General features: G+C 48.6%; 1 long non-coding RNA gene across 3 annotated transcripts in view; it reads right to left on the bottom strand.

Moving 5' to 3' along the window:
• Positions 1-3,916: 3,916 nt before the first annotated feature.
• Positions 3,917-23,275, bottom strand: part of LOC144576609 (uncharacterized) — a 122,991-nt gene continuing 103,632 nt past the window's right edge. The window contains exons 2-4 of one of the 3 annotated variants that reach the window (XR_013518806.1): positions 18,466-18,750; positions 12,661-12,767; positions 3,917-7,134 (exon numbers count right to left, since the gene is read on the bottom strand). This is a non-coding gene — a long non-coding RNA (uncharacterized LOC144576609). The remainder of the gene's footprint in view (positions 7,135-12,660; positions 12,768-18,465; positions 18,751-23,275) is intronic. The other 2 variants (XR_013518805.1, XR_013518807.1) reach the window with 2 other exon arrangements.

The following is a 23,275-nucleotide window of genomic DNA, read 5'->3' as shown; positions in this document are numbered from 1 at the left end:
TTAGTCAGCTTAGGCTGCTATAATAAAATACATGCTACATGCCAGGTGGTTTAAATAACAGACATTTATTTCTCACAGTTCTGGAGGTGAGAAAGTCCAAGATCAAGATCTGGCTGATTTCGTTTCTGTTAAGGACTCTCCTGGCTTGTTGATGGCTGCCTTCTTGCTGTGTGCTCCTATGGCCTTCCCTCTGCATGTGGAGAGAGAGAACAAACACTCTGGCCTATTCGTATAAGGGCACTAATTCCATCATGAGGGTCCCACACTCATTGTTTCATCTGGCCTTAATTATCTCCCAAAGGTCCTGTCTCCAAATATCACATTGGGAGTTGGGGCTTCGGCATATGAATTTTCAGAGCACATAAATATTCAGCCTATAACATGGGGCTTACACAGTTTGAAAGTGGCCCTTCAGCACCTATTGGGAAACATTTTTTATTTTATTCATTTATTTGTTCACTCATTTGTTTAGCCATTTTTTATTTTGAGAGCCAGAGACCATTCAATGTCCTAGGATATAGCAGAGAACAAAACAGACAAAAATTTCTGCTGCCATGAGGTTTACTTTTTCGTGGCCAGAGATGGGAAAATTTACAAGTAAGCAAGTAATTACATCATCACTGGTGATAAGAGCAATTAAAAAGAATAAAGCAAAAAAGAATGACAGGGTGCAGAGGGGGACTTGCTCTTCCATATGGGGTGATCAGGGAAGACCTGGGCATCGCAGCAGAGGCCTTCTGGTGGCCATGATAAAGCGTCTTGCAAGACCTTCTACTACAGGGAGCATAACTGATGGAAGGCCATGGCTATTTCAATTTGAAATTCATCACTGCTTTTGTGTGAAGGGTATGTTTCCTGGGAGACCTGGGACTTCCTCATCAGCACACTTTAGCTCAGGGACTCCCTGATGGTTTTGTCAAAACTTCCTCAGCCTGCCCAGCTCTAGAGAAGGCTTCCACTCTATCTTCTCTCTTTTCTCCTTCCCTTTAGGTCAGATCCCGCCACAACCCCCAACTTCCTCTGCTCCATCCCTATTTCCTTTTGCAAGGCATTTCCCCTAATACAACCCTTGAATGATTAATCTGTTGCGGCATCTGCTTCTCAGAGGACCAGGACTAATGCAGATTTGAAGGAAGTTAGAGAGTAAGTCACGTGGATTGGTGAGGGAAATGTATTCCAGGCTGAGGGAACACAGACTGCGACGGTCTTAGGGCAAAAGCAAGGCCGATTTGTATGAGATCTGAGATTTGACTTTTTACCCTATTCACATGCTAATAGGTTAGTGTGTGACTGTTTCATAGATTCTGGCAGAAGACACAAGAGTCCCGGGTCAGAGACAAAGGACTCAGTATTCATAACACAGCCACACATTCTGTTGGTCAAAATGAGTCAATAGGACAGTCCAGAGTCAAGGGGAGGGAAGTGGACTGTTTCTCTTCACGGGGAAGCAGAAAAGTCTTATTGCAAGGAGGTGTGGATACAGCAGGGAGAACTGCAGCCAGTTTTTCAAACCGCCACAGTAAGGACTGGAGCCAGGTACCTCAGGAGCTTGAGGACACGGAGGAAATTCACTGAGTGATCAAGCAAGGCCTCCTGGAAGACTTGAGCCTTTAGCCAAATTCTTTGTTGTTGTTGTTTTGAGACAGGGACTTGCTCTGTCTCTTATGCTGGAATGCAATGACATGATCATGGTTCACTGCTGCGCCCTCAACCTCCTGGACTCAAGCAATCCTCCCATCTCTACCTCTTGAGTAGCTGGGAATACAGGCACATGCTACCACACCAGGCTAATTTTTAAAATTGTTTTTGGTATAGCTTGGGTCTCACTATGCTGCCCAGGCTTGTCTTGAACTCCTGAGCTCAAGTGCTGACTGCCTAGCCTGCCAAGAGCCAGCTGCTGCCTCCCTGTGGGTCTCAGAGAGAACACAAGCAGCACCTCTCCTGATGGCCTGGGAAGCATGACCGAAACAGATCACGTGAGTCTTCCATTGTTGACATTCTGTTTGGTGACGGAGCGGGAGGGGAAGGAGGAGTCAGACCCCGAAACCCAGGCTATGCCTGCTCTCACCTCCACTGTGATGACTCTCCCCCTCATCACACACATTTGCCCTGCCACTAGGGTCCAGCTTGCCACTGAATCAGGAAAGCAGTTTGTTCATGCAGAATGTGTCAATGTTGGAAGTTTCTCTCTCATCATTAACTAATGTGCTGTGCTTTGCCACAGCCCTTGTTATCTATAACCATGGTAACAATGCAAAGAGCTGTACATGCATTTATTTTGGACTCTAAAAGCCTGAGCATGGTTTATTTTTGCCTCTTGGCTTCGAAGGAGCTGGGTGGGTCTGGAGGCCGGGGCTGGTGCTAGTGGACTGGCCCTTAGTCCCTGTCAGTGTGTGATTTCAATCACAGAGCTTCTCCTCTGGGACCTCAGTTTCCCTTCGTGTAAGGTGAGGGATTGGGGTTGAAGGTCTTTGTGGAGTCTTCCGGTGATGTCTGTCTATTGGTCAAAGAGTCCTGTGTATTTAGGCTCTAGAGGGAGAGTTCCCCAGCCCACCCCGGAGGCTGTGAGCCGGCTGCGAACGTGGGGATGTAGGCAGTGGTGTGTGGCTGCTGCATCTGACAGTCCCCTCTTTCTGCTAATTCGGTGTCCTCACTATATAATTATACTGTGAAATTCCCTGACTGAAGATAATTTTGTAAAATATCTCTCCCTGACTCCCACCACTCATTGCCCAGATTCGTGAATGGGGTAAGTGGGTGTTTGCAGCTTTTGGCGGAGAACGAGGATGTTATGCAACCTGCCCTTCTCAGAATTTCCCAGCACTGCCTCCACACTGGGCCCCAGAAGGGAAGAATAGGGCTTTTCTGATTGGGAGGATGCAGATTTTGACTTCTCTGAGTCTCAATTTCCTCATCTGCGAAGTGGGGAGAAAATGATCTTTCATGCGGGGTAATGTGAAGAGTATGATACCATGCCTTGTGCTTCTGACCACAGGGAATGTGATGAAAATCTGGCCTTCCTCCCTCCTCCTGTGATCTCGGGCTGGTCACTTCACTCCTCTGAGCCTCGGTTTCTCCATTTGTTAGTGGGGTCAATAATGTTGTGAGGGGGTTAAGGAGGATACCAGCCCGAAACGCCCTGTGCTGTTGTTACTCAGCAATTGGTATTTATTATGACTGTCAGCAAAGGCACGATGTCCGGTCACACCCTGCAGGATTGTGTTATCTGGGCGTGTCTTCCGGCTGGCTGTGGGCTGCATTGCCAGTCCAGTAAGTAAGATACGGCCAGAGCTGAGAACTAATGGACCTGTCAGCTCGATGCAGAGCACTTCTTGAAGCTCCCCAGAGGCAGGTACCGATGCCACATTGATAAGCCCCATTCCCCTGATGGGCTCCTGACATTTCCTGCCTGCGTTCCCCTGACCGCCTGGGTCAGTGGTCAGACTGAGTCACAGCCACTCCCTGCAGCCCCGGCTGGCTGCTGATCCAGGGCACCAGGCAGCTCCGCAGGGTCAGTCCACTGACAGGGTGCCCTTTCTACTTACATTTTAAAACATTAGAATTTTTCTTCTTATTTAACATTCTTATTATTCTTTCTTACATAAGGAAGAGACTTAGAATGCCTTTGATCATTATTTGTCTATTGCACATGTCAACATGTGTTTATTTAAACACAGATAAAGACCTGGAAGGAGCCACCAGGAAGTTAATAGTTGCTGCCAGTGGGGAGAGGGGTGATGCATTCACTTCTTTACACTAAACAAAATGGTGGGATTAGCAAAGGTGCTTAATTTTGGTTTGAGTGAATGCTGCTCTGTATAGTTTATGTTTACATTTTTTTTAAGTAAATAACATGGATTGCTTTAGAATTAGAGATCAAATCTCAAAATGTAAAGAGACAAATGCAAAAAACACGTTTCAGCAGAAGAAACACCTTTATCATATTTTTTGTGGCTTTAAATTGGGCTAATCTGTACTGGGCGCCTATGCCCAGGGATTAATCTGCGCGTTCAAACTCCCCAAGGAGGTGCATGCTTTCCTTGCTTATCCTTCTCATTTCACAGGTGAGATGGTGCAGCCTCTGACCTGGGTTCTCCTCGTAGTTCATGCATGCTTCAGTTCTGGAAGGGGGGCCATTCTTTTGTCGTTGTACACTTTGTGTGAGATTTGTACTGAGGCTCTGTGGACCTGCCTCCTTGTGAAGGTCAGGCTGAATGCGATTTCATGAAGACTTCAGCACCTGCAATATCTGTAGCTCCCTTGGGGAAAGATGCTCTGCAGTGCAGACCCCTGGGCTGGCCACCCCCATCTCTGCTCCAGAGAAAATGCAAACACTGCTCTGGTGGGAGGCAATGCTTCCTGTTTCAGGCGATGATCTCATCTTGAACCGGAGGGAGGTCTAGCTGGTGTTGATTCATTTTAGCGGGGAGCCTGCAGAGCCAAGGGCCTTGCCTCTCCACCTGAGATTTTCAGCATTCCGTTGGGTCAGCTTCAGGGCGTTTGTCTTTTCAGACTAAAGTTAGCAGTTTTTAAAAGGAGAAACTGAAAGCCTGTTCTCTTGTCGTCTACATGACTAGGATGGGGCCAGAAACAGACAGCCATAGACTCTCATGGGTGGGTGAAAGTATATGGACTTGCTGACTCGCTTCGGTGGGGTCTTGGCAAAAGGTCTGAATCCTGGCTCTGCCACTAATTAGCTGTGTGACCTTAAGCAAGTTACCTAGCCTTTCTGAACCTCAGCTTCCTTATTTGCCAAAGAGGGATTCAAAAGACGTTGAAGAATCCGAAGAGGACTCCATTCCATGTGACTGACTATGTTGGATGCCTTCCAAAGGTAAAATTAATAGGAATGATTACAAGACAAATCATCAGCAATGTGACGGGGGAATGTTCTGTGCAAGGCAGCCCGGGGCACGTGGTGCTTAGGATGCTAGTGCCCATGTGTGACAGAAAACAGCACTCTCCGTTCCGTGTTGTTAGAGGGGAGGCCACCAGGTGCTGTGGAGGCACTGTGTGATCCGTCATCTGCTCCTGCCTCCGCTGCCTACCTGCAGGGTGACCTTGGGTGAGCCTTTCCTTTTGCCAGGCTCCAGAGCTGAACTAGGCCAAAACCATGTTCCTTTTGAACCCCAAAGGAGGTGCTGACCCTGCAGGGCCCCCACACCCATGGTGTTACAGGCTCTTCCTCATCAGGCCCTTTTCTCCTTGTGCAGAATGGGCATTATGTGCAGAGTGTTAGTCGGTGGTTGGCGGGGGTTAGCTGCTGCCTCTCGTTCTCCCCAGCTCTTTGAAGGGGCTGCCTGTACACACCGGCCTGCTGCGTTTTTGAGCCAAACCTCTCAGCCCATTGCCCTGCTGAGCTCCCTGGCTGCCCCAGACTTGAGTCTTCCCTGGGATCACACTGACCTCAGAGTCCCAGGTCCCATACCCGTGTGTACCCTCACAGGCCTTAGGCCCTGCTTAGAAGCTCCTGTTTCAGTTTGGGTCATCACGCCTGGCTCTTCTGGTACCATATCTGGCTCTGGACCCCAGAGCGCCCACCCTCTTCTGCCAGCCCTCTGCTGGGCTCCTGGGGACATCCCAGCAATTTCTTCTGGAGCAAGGCCGAGATGATGCTTCCCCTGACACCACGCCAGGCTGGCAGGTGACCCCTCTCTATGCACTGCCGTGGAGTGGATCAGCTGTTCCCTTTCTAAAGATTAGTCTCCCCTGCCCCCACATCCTCCTCCTCGGCCCACTGGCTCTGCGATGCTATGGACTTTATATGACTTTCCCCTCAAGCTGCATCCTGACCCAGAGCCTGCAGTGCTGCAGAACGCAGACATGGCAACACAAGAATCCGCTGGCCCCTCTCCTAGCTGCTGTCCTTGGCCGTGCTCCACTTCACTCCAGGCCGGCCTTAGGCACACAGATTTGCCTTCCACATGCATCCCTGCAGCTCTCAGGGATTGGGGGCTGCCCTTCAGGCCCAGCTCCGGTCCCAAGAATGAAATTCCAACTGTCTACTCAGCCAGTGCTTCCGCAGCTCCAGCTCACCCCCACCACATCAGGAGGTCAGCAGGAATGTAGAGTGGCTCAGAGGCCACGTTTTCTGCTGGGATTTGCATTCAAGCACAGATGGCGTTACACAGTCTGGAGGCCAGGACACAGTATGGGGAAGAGGACTGCTTCTTAGAGTGCACGGAGGGCATCATGGCTGCCTCAAAGGTCAGCACTTACATACCCAGTAAAAAGGGTGTAAAAGCATCCCTTTACTTACTTCCCCACAAAGCTGCATGTGAGCGTGTGGATGCTAAGCCCCAGGGTGGGCAGTCCGGGGCAGTGTCGGGGATGGGAGTCAGTGGTAAGAACACAGTGTCATCAGCAGTAGGGACTGGACAATGGTCTCCTGACTCCCCATCCAGGGCTCCCCATACCCAGAATCTCTAAGTGTTTCTAAGTGGCTGACGGCTGGTTCTATCTACTGGGTGTCTCTTCATCAGGTCACCCCAGGTGTGGCTGCTGGGAGATGCAGGCATTTAACTGCACTGAGCGGTCCTAGAGCCTGGCCTTCAGTGGTTTCCTGTGACACCAGGTTGGACTGCAGGTGGCTGTGCGGGGGCACATCTTTGCAGTGGGTTTAGCTGCCCCTTTTAAAAACTACAGCCTGCTCCAGGGCCAGCAATTGACATGAAAGAAGAAATGTAATGAGCCGGGTAATAGTGGTAATTAATTGCTAAAAGCATGCAGAGACCATGGCAACGGTTGGATGACAAAGGCAGAAACCTTACTTCCTTTTGTAGGCAGTGCTCCAAACGGCTTCAGGTCTCTGTAAACAGCTTGCACAAGCTTTGTGAAGATGCGAGACGCTGCAGGTCTCCAGTTGCTCTGAAGTCAGCCTTCCATCTGAACACCACTCTACCTGCCTCTTCCTTGCTGTGTCATCTTGGGCAACTTGCTGTAACTTTCCTGAGCCCATGTCCTCATCGATAAAATGGGAAGGAGTCCCAATTTACAGACTTGTGAAGAGTCAATGAAGTGACAGATGTGAGAAATAGACAGGCTTTGGAACCAATTCAAATTCCGGCACAGTCATGTATTAGCTGTGTGACCTTGGGGCAAGGTGTCAACCACTCTGAGCTTCAGTGCCCTCATCTGTAAAATGAAGATAATAGTAATAGCACCCATAATACATCATTACTATTGTGAGGATTAAATGAGATAATAAAGTGCTAAGCACATACAGCATATGAGACATTGCAACGTTCAATGTAATTTACCTATACACACTCTATTATGAAATGTTTATAGGCTCTGTCCATGATATTAGCAGTGAAAGTGACATGTATGAAATGGTTCTCATGTGCTAGATGCCATTCTAAGCTCTTTTTTTTTTTTTTGAGATGGAGTTTTGCTGTTATTACCCAGACTGGGGTGCAATGGCACAATCTCGGCTCACCAAAACCTCTGCCTTCTGGGTTCAAGCAATTCTCCTGCCTCAGCCTCCTGAGTAGCTGGGACTACAGGCATGCACCACCATGCCCAGCTAATTTTTATATTTGTAGTAGAGACGGGATTTCACCTCGTTGACCAGGATGGTCTCGATCTCTTGACCTCATGATCCACCTGCCTCGGCCTCCCAAAGTGCTGTGATTATAGGCGTGAGCCACCTCGCTCGGCCTTCTAAGCTCTTAATGTGTATCAGTTCCCCCAATTCCCATAACCATGCTGTGAAGTAGATACCGTAATTATCCCTGCTTTACTAGTGAGGAGGCTGAGGGCTGGTTACCTGGAAAAGCTAACCAAGGCACGCAGCTTTTCTGGGGAGGCCTGGCCACCCAGAGCTGTTTTGCTCCTCACATATTCTTCCTTGGGTGGAGGTTGCTGTGGCGTCCTGTCCTGTCTGGGCACGTAAAGGTTCAGCATCCCACCTGGCACTCCTGGGGGACTCAGTCCTGTCTTACCCAGGAGCGATCCCCATCCAAACCTCATCCCACAGACTGCTTTGTGATATCACCATCCAGGCCTCTCACCCCCAAATTTGGGTGCCATCCTAAACAGGGTAGATGAGAGCATTCTGGGCAGAGGAAGCAGAATGTGGATAAGGACATGAAGGCATCAAATGGCATTGAATTCTTAGGAAGATGCAGATGACTGCACAGTTGGATTGTTTGGAGCTGGGTAGGAGGTATGCTTCGGGAGGTGTGTGCTGGAGACGCAGGCAGGGTCTAGAGCAATGGTTTCCAACCTCACGTGCACAGAAGAATCACCTGTGGGGCTTTAAAAATGCCACTGCCTGTGTCCCATCCCCAGAGGTGACTGAGTATCGGGATTTAAAAAAAAATCTTCCCAGTTGATTCAAACACCGGCTGAGACCCGATGTTCTAGAGATCATTTAAGGAAATGTAGATTATGTTAAGCAAGTAGACCTTCACTTAAGGTAAATTACTATACTTGAGGCGAAATGGAAAATTCAGGTCTTCAGTCACACAGGCCACGTGTCAAATGTTCAGTAAGCACTGGCGGCCATCATACTGGACAGTGCAGGCAGAGAGCATTTCTCTTCGTCTCGGAAAGTTCTCTCGGGCAAGACTGATGGAGACTTTATCTGGTTGGCAGTGAGAAGCCACTTAAGGGTTTTAAGAAGGGGAGTGATGTGGCCAGGGGCTTACTTTAGGAAGAGGATTCAGGGGCTGTACAGAAATGGATCCAATGATCTGATGCTAGCGAGACTGACAGCAGAGGGAATTATTAGGGAACTGTTCTGCTGCTGGACAGGGAAGGCTTGAACTAGAGCCTCAACACTGGTGCTGGAGAGGTTGGGATAGATGTGAGAAGGGTGATGGGAAGAGGCACTCAGGATAGGCAGGCCCAGTCGGATGGGGATTGAAGGAGGCTAAGTTTAGGTTGCCGCTCATATGTTGGATCTGTTACTTGGAGGTTCCTCTGTGACAGTGGTTCCCAATCTAGGTGATTTCCACCCCCCCACCCCAGGGGACATCTGACCACACCTGAAGATATTTTTGATGATCACAACTCAGGGGGTTGAGGGTGTTACTGGCATCTCATGGGTAGAGGCCAGGATGAAGTAAAGGCTATTAAATGTCTCATGATTCACAGGTTAGCCACTCCAGAATGAAGAGTTACCAAGCCCACAATGTCAACAGTGCAGATGCTGAGAAACCCTGTTCTGTGGGTAAAGGCAGGAGGCCAGTCTGGGTGCAGTGGTAAAGATAAAGAATAAAAGTTGAATGAATTATGCTTTCAGCTCTTCTGAGAGTGGATGGTGGAGATCTCCAGTGGATGGCAAATATCACATCTGGAGCTCAGGAAACAGGAGGGGGCAGAGATGAGCAACTGGGCATCCCCCCACCTCTGTGGCCGGACCACCCAGTGGCTGATGGACTCCTGAAGGTGCTGAGTGAGAATTGGGGCTGAGAGTGGAGCCTCAAGGAGCAGCCACATTCCAGGGACAGGTGGAAGGTGGGGAGGCCACCTCTTTGGCAAGGTCTTTGTATGAGGCCAAGTGTTGTCTTTCTTCAGATGATAGCATCTGCAATGTCCCATCCATCCTGCATCTCCAGGCATTGCAGACGGTAAAGACTCATCCTTGCTGTCCAGCATCCGGGCCTTACCCCTCAAGGCTGGATGTCTCCAGAGCCTTGGGTTGTATGTCAGTGATGTCTTCCAGATTCCTCATGCTCCAAGCTCTGCTCTTCTAGGTATGGTCCTTTGGCATTGGAAGGAAGGATGGGAAGAAAGGCAGGCTTGGCTGGGCGTGGTGGCTCATGCCTGTAATCCCAGCACTTTGGGAGGCCGAGGCGGGCGGATCACGAGGTCAAGAGATCGAGACCATCCCGGCCATGGTGAAACCCCATCTCTACTAAAAATACAAAAATTAGCCCAGCGTGGTGGCACGCGCCTGTGGTCCCAACTACTCGGGAGGCTGAGGCGGAAGAATCTCTTGAACCCAGGCAGAGGTTGCAGTGAGTCGAGATTGCGCCACTGCACTCCAGCCTGGCGACAGAGTAAGACTCCGTCTAAAAATGAAAGGCAGGCTTCTCACCCCCAAATGCCCCTTCGTTCCACACAGTTCCCATGTGTACCTAAAGGGTACATACTGCAAGGTAGCTGAGCATGGAGCTTGGGCCATTTTTTTGGTGATTGTCCCTGCAGTGGGTTGAGTGCTGTCCTTTCAAAATTCATGTCCACCCAGAACCTCCGAATGTGAGCCTAATTTGGAAATAGGGCTTTTGCAGGTGGAGTTAGTGATCTTGAGATCATTCTAGGTTTACGGTGGACTCTCAATCTAATGGCTGATGTTCTTATAAGAAGAAGAGACGACAGAGAGACACAAAGAACTAAGTTCATGTAAAGACAGTCTGGGATTGTGCTACCACAAGCCCAGGAATGCTCAAAGCCAGCAGAACCTGGAAGCACCAGGGAAGGACCCTCCCCTCGGGCCTTCAAAGGCAGCATGGTCCTGCTGACAATTGATTTCACGCTTGGATAATTTGCTATGGAAGCCCTAGGATTTAACACAGCCCTCTGTGTTTAAAGCGGTCCTATCCTGACACAAACATTTAATCCTACACTTGCTTGTCAAGCTTCCTGAGGCTTATTGTTTGGGTGAGGAAGGAAGATTGGAAACGGGACATCTCCGGCGTCTGTCTCAAAAGGCCGTCTTCCATCATTTATCTTTGGGAAAACCATCTTAGAGGAGAGGGAGATTTGGGAAGGCAATAAACCCTGGCTCAAGGCAGCTTCTGGCAGCCGGCCGATTATTTCTGTGGCAGATCGATCTTTGATATGGCTTCTAATTCTGAATCATAGTAGATTATAATGCTGTTTATGGTAACTGAAATGTATTGGGAACTTACTATGCACTAGCACTTTAGAGATAGCTTAATGAGATATTGGTAATCTTTTCTTCAACTATCTTATTACCCCCATTTTACTGATGAAGAAATGGAAGTTTAGAGACGCTCTCTAAGGCCTTACAGCTTACAGGAGGAGAAATCCAGATAAACCCCGAGGACCCTGGCACGAATGCTGGTTTTTAGCCCTTGTACACACCGCCTGCAAAGCAATGCAGTTATTGGGTGAGCAGCTTCTGTCGGGGGATTGTGACCATCTTCAGGAGCTCTTGTATTACCTGAATTCTAATACTGTAGGCACTGGGTGAGCAGAGGTAGGAAGACAGTAACTGATTAAATGCCTGCAGGGGATGCTGCAAAGATCAAACTATCTTGGGGACACCATGGGCCACCTTTGAATTCGGGATGGGAGGCTCTCTAAAGAGAAGGGGCCCCACTTGCTGCTGTCACTGATGCTGTGGCTGCATACAACACCTGTCTGTCCGGACCTCTGGCCCTCTCCTGTTATCATTTGGCCTTGGGTGGAAAGTCAATGAGGGCCTGAAGACCCCGAGTGAGGTTGGTGCACCAGAGCAGCATGAGCGTCACCTGGGAGCTTGCTGGAAATGCAGACTCTCGGGCTGCCCCGGATGGACTGAGTTGGAATCTAGGGGGATTTGCATGCACATTACAATGAGAAGCAGGGAAAAAATGACCCAAAGAAGTCCATCGCTTGTTGTGAATGCTGTGCGCTCTTTGTGCAAATGAGCAGAGATCAGGGCAGCTGGAACTTCACACAGGGACCTTGACTTCAGGGATCTTGGGACCTGGATCAGATGGCCTCATTCAAGGTCATCTTTGGCTCCATCTGCCCTGTGATCTGACACACTCAGTTCTCTACTCCAGACCCCCAAGCTGGAGATGCCCTTCTTGGCTGAGCATCAAAGAGTGACCCTCCAGTGATTACCAGTAAACTAATTGGCAGTACCTTTCTTTCTGTCTCTTCACAGGGGGGAGGGGTCAGAGCTTCTGGGATGAGGTCCCTGACAGCTGAGCTTATGTGAGGCTGAGCACATCAGATTTCATGGCAGATCGTGCTTTTGATGTGCACTTTCACAAGGAAATGCTAGCACCCCCCTGTCTTTTTCCAGCCCCGCACTCTGAAAGGTGGTTGCTCTCAAAGGGAATGCCCGCTGGAGATGAATTATGCTGCTCTGTTCCCGGTAGAGATGAACGGTGCTACTCTGCGTGCGGTCCTCAGATGACTGTGAGTGCACGGGCTGAATGGCCTCCATGTAAACGATTTGAAGTGTCTCGTCACTTTCCATTTTCTTTAACACCGAGTCCTTGCCTGTTGTGTGACTACAGCAGTTTCCAGAAGGTGAGGTCCTCTTGGGTTTAGCAGCGAATTAGAGGTCAGAATATTTTTTGATCAATCTCTCACAACGTTCGGCCTGAAGGTCTAAGAACAGTGGCGGGGAGTGGGTGGTGGATGGGTGGGAAGGACAGTGGCTCCGCGGTCCCGCCATCAGCGGTGGCTCTCAGAGACAGCGTGGATCACCTCTGAGATGACTCTGAAGGCACCTTTCCTGTGACAGCTGATAGGACAATCTGGATGGCACTGGGGCCCAGCTGGCCTCGGCCTGGGTGGATGACTCACAGCAGCGGGGCTTGTTAACCTGTTTACAGTGAGTCATAGGAGCCCCTCTGGGCCTCAGTTCCCTCAGCTGTAAAATAGGAACAATAGTAATTGCTCCAGCCACCTCACAGGGATGTGAAATCCACAGCAAAATGAGCCAAAGGTGGCCAGCCGTAAAGCACCTACCGGGTGACGAGGCATCGCTCTGCGCAGCCAACACATTCTCTGCTTCCCCTTCGTGGAGCCATCACAGTTGAGAGCGAAACTGTCCAAGTGGGGGATGTGCACAGTGGCTACAGACAGGGAGAGGTGAAGTCGCTTGAGATGACCTTGCACTCGGCACGTTTCTAAAATTCTGCTGTCAAACAGCAGTTACCCTCAAGTCCTCCTCGAACTCCCTCCTCAGACGGACGTTGAATGGGAACATAAAAATAAAAAAACCCAACTGTCACAAAGGAAAGAAAAAGTGTGTGTGGGGGGAGCCTCGATCCTGCTGTGGTCTAACCTCCTTGGCTGGGAACACTGGCCTTTTGTCACCTGGCCTGGGTCTGTCTCACCAGCCTCATGTCCCCCAGCTGCTCGGGGCTCATTACTGGTTATATATTTTTGAATGAGTGGCCCTATGATTTTGCGCGTCCTCATTGCCTTGCCTGGAATTCTCTTTTCTCTCTGTGACATAACCTCTTTACCCTCAGAGATAAAGATACAGGAAGCGAAGGAAATGTCAGTGCACAGCCGAAGGCCCAGGAGGTCCTCCAGCAGTGTGTTCCTTTCACATTATTTATTTATTTATTTTGCAATGGAGTCTCTCTGTCACCCAGGCTGGAGTACAGTGGCGCGATCTTGGCTCTCTGTAACCTTCAGCCTCCTGGATTCAAGCCATTCTTCTGCCTCAGCCTCCCGAGTAGCTGGGATGACAGATGCCTGCCACTGTGCCCAGCTAATTGTTGTGTTTTTAGTAGAGACGGGGTTTTATCATGTTGGCCAGGCTGGTCTTGAACTCCTGACCTTGTGATCCATCCACCTTGTCCTTCCAAAGTGCTGGGATTACAGGCATAAGCCACCACGCCTGGCCAATTTGTTTTTTTTTTTTTTTTTTTTTTTTTTGAGACGGAGTTTCGCTGTTGTTACCCAGACTGGAGTGCAATGGCATGATCTTGGCTCACCGCAACCTCCACCTTCTGGGTTCAAGCAATTCTCCTACCTCAGCCTCCCGAGTAGCTGGGACTACAAGTTTTTTTTTTTTTTTTGAGATGGAGTTTCGCTCTGTCACCCAGGCTGGAGTGCAGTGATGCCACCTCGACTCACTGCAACCTCTGTCTCCTGGGTTCAAGCAATTCTCTTGCCTCAGCCTCCCAAGTAGCTGGGATTACAGGCATGCGCCACCACGCCCAGCTAATTTTTGTATTTTTAGTAGAGATGGAGTTTTGTCATGTTGGTCAGGCTGATCTTGAATTCCTGACCTCAGGTGATCCTCCTTCCTTGGCCTCGCTAAGACATTAATTTTTAAAATTAAAAAAAATGTGCAAAAGTAAGATACTGTATTTTGATGTCAGTTAGCTAAGCCCACTGGCTCTTTTTGCCCTGTCGTCAGCTTCATCACAACTGCTCTCACGTCTGTGGCACTGGAAGAGTAGTAGGGTTCATACTGTGATGTCATGGCTGGCTCAGCACCTCAGGGCCCTGATATCAGCTGCCTGGCATGGGGGGCGGGAGGGTGGGAGGGAGTATTCCTGAAAGCCCCTCCTATACCCAGAAAGGCCCACAACAACTTAACTCTACATCGAATTGATGGTGAACCTCACTAACACAAACTAAATGTTCCCCCAATCAAATCTCCTTGGCTAGAACCCAAAGTGCACAGATCAAGCCTTGCCATGTGGGCTCATGGCATTTTAAAGTCTAAACACATTTTCTCTTTTAAAAGATTTAGAAGAGAAACACAAGTATTGACACAAGATACAGAAACTTCATTTAAAAAGTGAATAAGCTCAAACATGTTAAAACTACAGTTTGGAAAGACATGTTGGAATGTTTCCATAAGACAAGTGAGAAATCACAGACTCCTGGTTTGGACGTACTTGATGGAAACCTTTTTTTTGAGATATCTTTAATTTATTTATTAAAGAACTGAGAGAATATTCAAATAAATATTAATGCTATAAAGATAAGCGACAAGATCATTCTGTCAAGGAGTGAATTATAACATATACTGGATGTAATTTATTAAGAGGAGATGAACTTTCAATATGAATAGTGAGTTGGTTGATGGATGGTTTTCTTAACCAATCAATGAAGAGGAGAAAATCACATGAATGTATTTAGAAAAGATTTACATTTCTTGCTGATTTGGAATGAATTGACATTGACAAAGATAACATGAAACTTACAATATGCTGCTACCACAAATGTATTGGTGACAAAGTGTTTAATGAGTGCAATTTAAAGAGAAATTAAGAGAAAGTTTCTTGCAAAAGAAAACCTGAAATGCCTTGAAATACTGCAGTTCTTATATAAATGATTCTTGCTCCTTGATTTGAGGTTTTCCCAAATCGATAACAATCCTAAAAATTGTTTCTACAAATGGTGAATTGTGAAAGTATCATAAACATTTGTTACTGATGTACCTGTGAAAGGAAAGACTTATTTTAACATTCTATCTACAAGAAAAGATGACCTTACAAATTATTACCGTATCAGAGGCTATCAAAGTTTAAACAAACAAAAATACACACTGTGGAAGAGTATTTTAGAGGCAATTCAGGCATATTAATAAAAACATTCTTTTTCTGACTTTCGTGAACTTGGTAATATTTCAGATTATAATTTGGGCTGGGCGAGGTGGCTCACGCCTGTAATCCCAACACTTTGGGAGGCCAAGACAGGCAGATCACTTGAGGTTAGGAGTTCGAAATCAGCTTGGCCAACATGGTGAAACCACGTCTCTACTAAAAATACAAAAAAATTAGCCGGGCGTGGTGAGCACTTGTAATCCCAGCTCCTCAGGAGGCTAAGGCAGGAGAATCGCTTGAACCTGGGAGGCGGAGGCTGCAGTGAGCTAAGATCGCACCATTGCACTCCAGCCTGGGCAATAGAGTGAGACTCTGTCTCAAAAGAAAAAAAAGTCTAATTTGCTGTGATTTCTTTTCTCATTCTAAATTAGTATTCAATTTTGTCCTCAATTTTGGTTTTGCATCCTTTTGCTTAGCCAGACCACATACACGCACACATGCACACCACTGTGTGAGCTTCAGGTCCCACGGAAACTGGAACTCCCAAGCTCACCCTTTCTGATTCTAGGCCACTGTCACCTCCTTGGGTCTTCCCTGACTCCCTGGTAGAGGACAGTGCCCTCAGCTCTGGGCTCCCGCAGAATGAGGCAACTCTCCCATTGCCCGCTCACGTGGTATTGTGTGTATTCGTTTCTACCTTCCCCGAGGGTGGGAGAACTTGATCTCTTTAGCTGCACCCAGCACGGGAGCTGGCCCTGAACACACACATATAGGAATGTGAGAGTCTTGGAGGAGAGAGCTCCATGGGTAAATGATGACATCCTTGGTGCCCATGGTATCTGCACTGTGCACATTGCCTCCCTTCACCTTCATGTAATTTTTCCAGGAATTTTCATGTAATTTTTCTCCTTTCTTCCTTCCTTCCCTTCTTCCTTCTTTCCTTCTTTCCTTCCTTCCTTCCCTCCCTCCTTCCTTCTTTCCCTCCCTCCTTCCTTCTTTCCCTCCCTCCTTCCTTCTTTCCCTCCCTCCTTCCTTCCTTCCTTCCATCCTTCCTTCCTCCCTCTTTCTTTCTCTCTCTCTTTCCCTCCCTCCCTCCTCTCTTTCTCTTCTTTCTCTTTCTCTCTCTTTCCCTCCCTCCCTCTCTTCTCTCTTTTCTTTCTTTCTCTTTCTCTCTTTCTATCTCTTTCTCTCTCTCTCCCTCCCTCCTCTCTCCTTCCTTCCTTCCTTCCTTCCTTCCTTCCTTCCTTCCTTCCTTCCTTCCTTCCTTCCTTCTTTCTCTGAGACAAGCTCTTGCTCTGTTGCCTAGGCTGGAGTGCATGGAGTGCAGTAGCATGATCATAGCTCATGACCACCTGAAATTCCTGGGCTCAGATGATCCACCCACCTCAGCCTCCCGAATAGCTGAGACTACAGGTGTAGACCACCACGCCAGGCTATTTTTAAAAAAAAAATTTTTTTTGTAGAGATGTGGTCTCACTATGTTGCCCAGGCTGGTCTCAAACTTCTAGGGTCAAGCGATCCTCCCACCTCACCTCCCAAAATGCTGGGATTGCAGGTGTGAGCCACCATGCCTGGCCTTCATGCAATTTTTCTCTTCTTTCCTTGCTCTCTGGAAAAAAATCAGATACTCATTCAGTCTGGAATTCAAATGTCTGACTTTAGATTAAAATATGGGGCTTCAGGCTGGGCGCGGTGGCTCAATCCTGTAATCCCAGCACTTTGGGAGGCCTAGGTGGGTGGATCACGAGGTCAAGAGATCGAGACCATCCTGATCAACATGGTGAAACCCCATCTCTACTATAAACACAACAATTAGCTGGGCACAGTGGCAGGCGCTTATAATCCCAGCTACTCGGGAGGCTGAGGCAGGAGAATTGCCTGAACCCAGGAGGCGGAGGTTGCGGTGAGCCGAGATCGCGCCATTGCACTCCAGCCTGGGTAACAAGAGCGAAACCCCGTCTCAAAAAAAAAAATATATATATATATATACATATATATATATATGTATATATATATATGGGGCTTCCCAGAGGTTTGGTTTTACCATGGGAAAAGTCTTCAGTCTCAAGTACTGACACTGTTACTGGTGGGCTTGCAGACATGGTGAACTGGAGAGGAGTTTGGGGTCCAGGCAGCCTCCTGCCTACTCCAGGCATCGGTGCTTCCTGGGGCCATGTCTGTGGAACGTTGACTGGGGTCAAGGGGAACAGGTTGGGGATGGCCAGGGAGTCCACAGTGGGAAGGAGGGAGGGAGGAGCTGAGCATGAATGAAGGGATGAAGAGATGTACCCAAGAGACAGAGGCAGGACCACAAGGAGCAGCCTGGGTGGGGGGTGCTCTGGGAGTAACCACAGTTTTCCTGTGTTTTATTTCTAAATTCCCCTGGAAAGACCGGAAGACCAAGATAATCTTATATCTGAGAAAATCTGCTTCATTTTCTCCTCTCTTAAACAGATTCTTTTGAGTCTCAGTTTTCTCATCTGTAAAATGGGGAGGTAATCCTTACACACAGCGACAGAGTTGGGAGAGGCAGGTTAAATAACAGATGTGACTGCACCGAGCAGACACAGGGCTAACCCTGGTACCAAGTAGATGCTCGATTAGTGCCCCTGTGACATTGTGAAGGAGCCCGCACCTGGGACGTACTGAAATGCCAGCTCTGCCCTGCTGGCTGGGGGTCCCTCCAGCCTCTCTTCAGGTTTTCAGGACCCTGCACCTTTGCCAGTTTGGAGCCACAAAGATTCCTAGAGTTGATTTGTGTGGAATTCCTGGTCAGGGATTTTCAAAATGTTTTAACCACATAACCCTTTGCTTGAATGAAATTGTACATTGAAGCCAAGTGTGTCAAACAGGTAAAATGGAGCTGAGCTTGTGGCAGCACAGAGTGAGGGGTTCAGAGGCTTGGAACCCCTCACTCTGTCTTCCCCAAGACACTTGCCCAAGAAACTTCCTCTGGAAACTGATTCTAGTCTAAATGTCTCACTGTAGTTGGAGGAGGGAAACTGAGGATCATGGAGAAGGAAGATAATTGTCCAGGATAACTCCTGGACAGGAAGTCCTTTGCTTTCTCTTGGCCTCAGTTTCCCCATCTGTAATCGGGAGAGGGAGTCAGATCTGTTTTCGACTGTTTTGTCTATAGCTCCAGTCTAATGCATGCTGCAAGCGCCACCTGGTGGTGAGAAAGGGCTTTGGCAGCTGGAGAGAAACCTGGCTATTCTCCAGGTTTAGGTAAATGTGAGGATTTATGCAAATGACCCACCTTTGGCCAGAGTGATACCTCTCAGGATACAAGGTTTTCAGGCTCCTTCTTTTATTCCTCATGCTTCACGTTGAGAGGAACATCATGAAGCCCAAGGGAGGTATCAGGAAGCCGCTTGAAAATATTCCTCCCAGCTCTGCCACTAACTCCTGTGTGATCTTGGCCATCCGGGTCCCTTCTCCTCTCTTGTCCTCAGCTCCCACATCTGCAACTTGAGGGGGTTAGGTGAAGCCAATGTTCTTCACTTGAGATCTATGAATCCATGGCTGGGGATTTTGTGAAACACTTGAAATTTTAAGAGAGAGAGAGAGAGAGAGAGAGAGAGAGAGAGAGAGAGAGAGTGTTTTTGGGGGAAAGAATAGAGTTTTAACTGCTTTCTTAAAGAGGTCTGTTCCTCTGAAAGTGTTCACTGGTCTGGATGAGCTCTGAGGGCAGCCAGAGCTCAGGAATTCTAGGAGCTTTCCCTTTGGAATGCTTATTCACTCAGACAACCCAGAGAATTTACATTTAGCAAATGCATCCAGGTTGCTGGTGATGTGGACATTCTAAGAGAGCCAAAGAAAAATGAAAAGCAAAAGCTCCCAGATGCGTGCAATCGACGGCTAAGGAGATGCTGCTCAGTCCCCAGCATCCTTGAGTCAAGTAGGGACCAGAAGTCGGTAGCTGAGCCCTGGAACTCTGCAAACCTCCACCAGCTGAGGGTGCTGTCTGGGCCTGCCTGCCTGCCCTCCCTCCCCCACCTCCCTCTCTCCCTCCCTCCCTTCCTCCCTTTCTCCCTTCCTTCCTTCCTTCCCTACCTGTCTCCTTTCCTTCTTTCCTCTCTTTCTTTCTTTCCTTTCTTTCTTCTTTCTTTTCTCTCCTTTCTCTCTTTCTTTCTTTCTTTCTTTCCTTCTTTCTTTCTCTCTCTCTTTCTTCTTTCTTTATTTCAATGAGGTCTTGCTCTGTTGCCTAGGCTGGAGTACAGGGGCATGGTCATGGCTCACTGCAGCCTCCACCTCCCAGTTTCAAGTGATCCTCCCACTTCAGCCTCCCAAGTAGCTGTGACCACAGGCATGTACCACTATGCCCAGCTAATTTTTAAATTTATTTTTTTGTAGAGACGGGGATCTCCCTGTGTTGCCCAGGCTGGCCTCGAACTCCTGGGCCTGAGTGATCCTCCTGCCTTGACCTCCTGCAATGCTGGAATGACAAGTGTGAGCCACCAAGCCCAGCCTGCCTGGGCTTTCCTGCCTGGACGGGCCTGCCATGGTCCCTGGGGAACTTCAAAGACAGGATGGACAACTGGCAGAACTGGGAGGACTCCAGTCCCCAGGGTGCACTTTTTAGGCCACAGAGATGGTCTTGTTGTCCCACCCTCACTCCCAAAGCCACATTTGCTTTTGGAACCACTGCTTGATGCTTTGCAGAAGGGTGAAGGAAGATGAGAAAGGCCTTAGCCTTTAGGTCTCTACTCTGTGCCAGGTACTGTGCTAAGTATTTTATCCTAATGAGTTCATCTGATCTTCACAATCACCCTGGGAAGTAGGATTATTCCCCTTGGATATTTGTAGACTTTGAGGCTCAGAGACGTTTACCGACTTGCCCCAAATCATAAAACCTGTAGATGGCTGGGCTGGGCTTTTAATCATGTCTTGCAGCACAGGCAGGACTTTGGAGAGGTTTCCCAAAGGGCTTCAGGAGGCCCCCACACCTCAGACCTGGGCTGGAGGCACGGTAGCTCTCGGACACTGGTGCTGCTTCCAAGCAGGTGCAGTTAGTGATTGTCCCAGTTCCTGGGCTGGCCTCCAGACTCTGTTTGGAGGTCTGAAGTCAGCCTCTGTGTCCTCCCCCAGGAAACCTCCACTTGCCCTCTCATCAGCTAAAATTGCCCATTTTTTTTTTTCATTTTTCCATTTGAATTTCTCATTTCCTGGGGTGGTGATGGTGACCAAGAATCTGACCCTGACACTCCCTGGACCACACCCTGCCCTGCTCTGCTGCTGGGCTTAGGAGTCACCCAGGCAGAAGTCTACATCTCCCCTCCAGGGCCTTCAGACTGACAGTTTTCAGGGACTCCACCTTACATGGCCCAACAGGATCACACCTGCCTGGGAGCAGGAGTTTGCACAAGCCTAGTGCCTGCCCTCCCTGTGCTCTGGGCCCACCAGCCACGGCAGCTGAGGGGAGGTTGGCTTGCCCTCCCTGGGCATTTGAGAAACCATCAAGCTTTTGAACGCCATGCTTCTTTTTGCAGATGAGAACAGAGGGATTCAGAGTCCTGGGGACACCCTGCATTTCCGTCTAGAAGTCTTTCAATCCCCTTTCCACCACTTCAGCAAGCGTTGCAACTGCCTCTGATACCACCAGTCCCTGTCCTCCACGTCCCCTTCCCTAGTCACTGCTGCCATCAAATCATCCTAGTCCGAATGGGACTATTCTAGACAGTCCATGACAATGAAGTTGATTCATTCACACCTTCGACATATATTCCCCGAGCACCGGCGTAAGCCAGCATGTCCTCGGCTCAGGATATTTTCTTGTTCTATTTATTTCTGTACTGTCATGCTTGGTGCAGGTCTGAACACACAGCAGGCATTCCCTACATGTGCTGAATAAATCAATGAATGGCTGAACATTGAACTTGTAGCCAACTGGTCCTTATTCATCATTGTTTTCAGCTGCTGCTTTTAAGTCAAGTATCTGTCAACCCAAAGACTGTTGTAGTCACTTCACTGTCCCCAAGAATCTAACATGTTTATACCAGGTGTCTTTCTGTCCCTCCAGATCCACTGTCCCCTTCCTCCACCCCGCTTTCTGCCCCAGAAGCTGCCCTGTATGGCCAGGCTCACCTGTTCCTGGGCTTCTTGTTGGGTTTGCCCTATGGGTGCTCTGGCTGCTATCGTGGGGAGGTGTTTACTCCCCTGACTTCCTCCCAGGGTGGTCACCTGTGTCCTTCAGCCAAAAGACACAGTTTCCCTTTGTGGCCTCCTTTCTGTGGTTCTCCCTCCCTCTGGGTTTTAATAACTGCTCCCTCCCCTCGGTCCTGAGGCTTAGGAATGCTAACGGCTTTGTAACTGCTACCCCGGGTTATAGTACTGTCTTCAGATTCTTTAAACCTCAACCACACCTTTGTACATAGTCCCTTAGAAAGCCACTCATCCTCACATTATCTTAATTTGAGTGTGCTCTCTGTAATCCCTGACACCCTGGCTGATGATGTTCCAGTCACCCCCAGCCTCAGCTAACAACACTGCTGACAGCTGAATGCTCACTCTGTTCCAGGCACTCTATGGATAATATCCTATTTATTTATTTACTTGAGATGGAGTCTCACTCTGTATCCCAGGCTGGAGTGCAGTGGTTCGATCTTGGCTCACTGCAACCTCCATCTCCTGGGTTCGAGCGATTCTCCTGCCTCAGCCTCCCCAGCAGCTGGGACTATAGGCATGTGCCACCACACCCAGCTAATTTTTTGTGTATCTTTAGTAAAGACGAGGTTTCACCATGTTGGCCAGGTGGTCTTGAACTCCTGACCTCAGCTGGTCCACCTGCCTCAGCTTCTTGAGTAGCTGGGACTACAAGCATGTACCACCCTGCCTAGCTAATTAAATTTTATTTTTGTTTTTACTACAGACATCATCTCACTATGTTTCCTAGGCTTGCATCAAACTCCTGGGCTCCACTGACTCTCCCACCTTGGCCTCCCAAAGTATTGGGATTACAGGTGTGAGCCACCATACCTGGCCTATACAATCTCCACTAATTCTCGCATTGGTTTAATGAGGGAGACACTCAGTTGAGTGATGGAACTCATACTCAGAGCCTAAGTAATTTGTCAAACATAACTAGCAAGTAAGTGCCAGAGCTGGGATTCGATCCCTGGCAGATTAAGTTCAGAGCCTGTGCACTTCATCACAGTATATAGTCTTTGGTTAGAGTTGTTGAATGGTTTCCAGTCATCCTGGATGTTTAACTATACATCGCTCCAATGTGTTTGAAGGGCTGCCATGCCATGTATCTCCCTGAAATCTAGATGAATAGTATCTCCAACGAATTCTAAACTCATCTGTGAAGCCCGTATGTAAAGGAAAGGGACTGAACCTGTAATGGCTTTTTCCAGTTAGGTCCTTTTCTTTCTTGGAATTTTCTCTTGGCTTCCAATTCACTTCCTTCGGTCAAATCCCTCGACAAATGACCCTTTCACCTTTCACTGTCACAGTTTTAGAATCGTGGCTCCACTTGGTGTCTTCTACCGTGCTCCTGTGGGTGAAGCATGCTGGGGCCAGACACAGGCCCAGAGAGAGACGAGAGAGAGTTTCATGGTGTTATTACACTGATAGTCCCTTGGGGAGAACATGGCACACCACGCTGGACCATGGGGACACAGGGCTTGGCCACAAGGCAGACTGGCCTGCTATGTTCAGAAGTGACGCCTCTGCAAAATCCCATCCACTGTGGCTGGTTTGAGGCTATCTAAGGTCTCCAGATGTTTTTGGCTACTGCGGGGTCTACATGGGAGCCGCTAGTAGCCATCCTGTCAGTGTCAAAGATTGATTTTCAGACGTAAAACTATGGTTCATGCAGCGCTCTACCTCAGAAGTCTGTCAGCCAGAGACTGAATTTCTTGGTCTTGCTTCTAGCTGGTGTCTGGCCTCAAATGTTTCCACAGGGATGATCAGGGAGATGAATGATCATCATTTGGGATGAGGAATTCAAACAAATCCATGCAGATGTTGTTTTAGAGGCTCCCCATGCCTTCGTTACTTAGAGCTAAGATGCCCCCCTCACTGTGAGGGTTTAAGCGACTTCTCTGCTGAGGCAGCCCAGCCAC

This window comes from Callithrix jacchus, chromosome 6 (genome assembly GCF_049354715.1).
Source record: "Callithrix jacchus isolate 240 chromosome 6, calJac240_pri, whole genome shotgun sequence".
In the NCBI taxonomy this organism is placed as follows: Eukaryota; Metazoa; Chordata; class Mammalia; order Primates; family Cebidae; genus Callithrix; species Callithrix jacchus.
The sequence above is the reverse complement of the archived record's forward strand: the minus strand, read 5'-3'. Positions and strand labels throughout refer to the sequence as shown.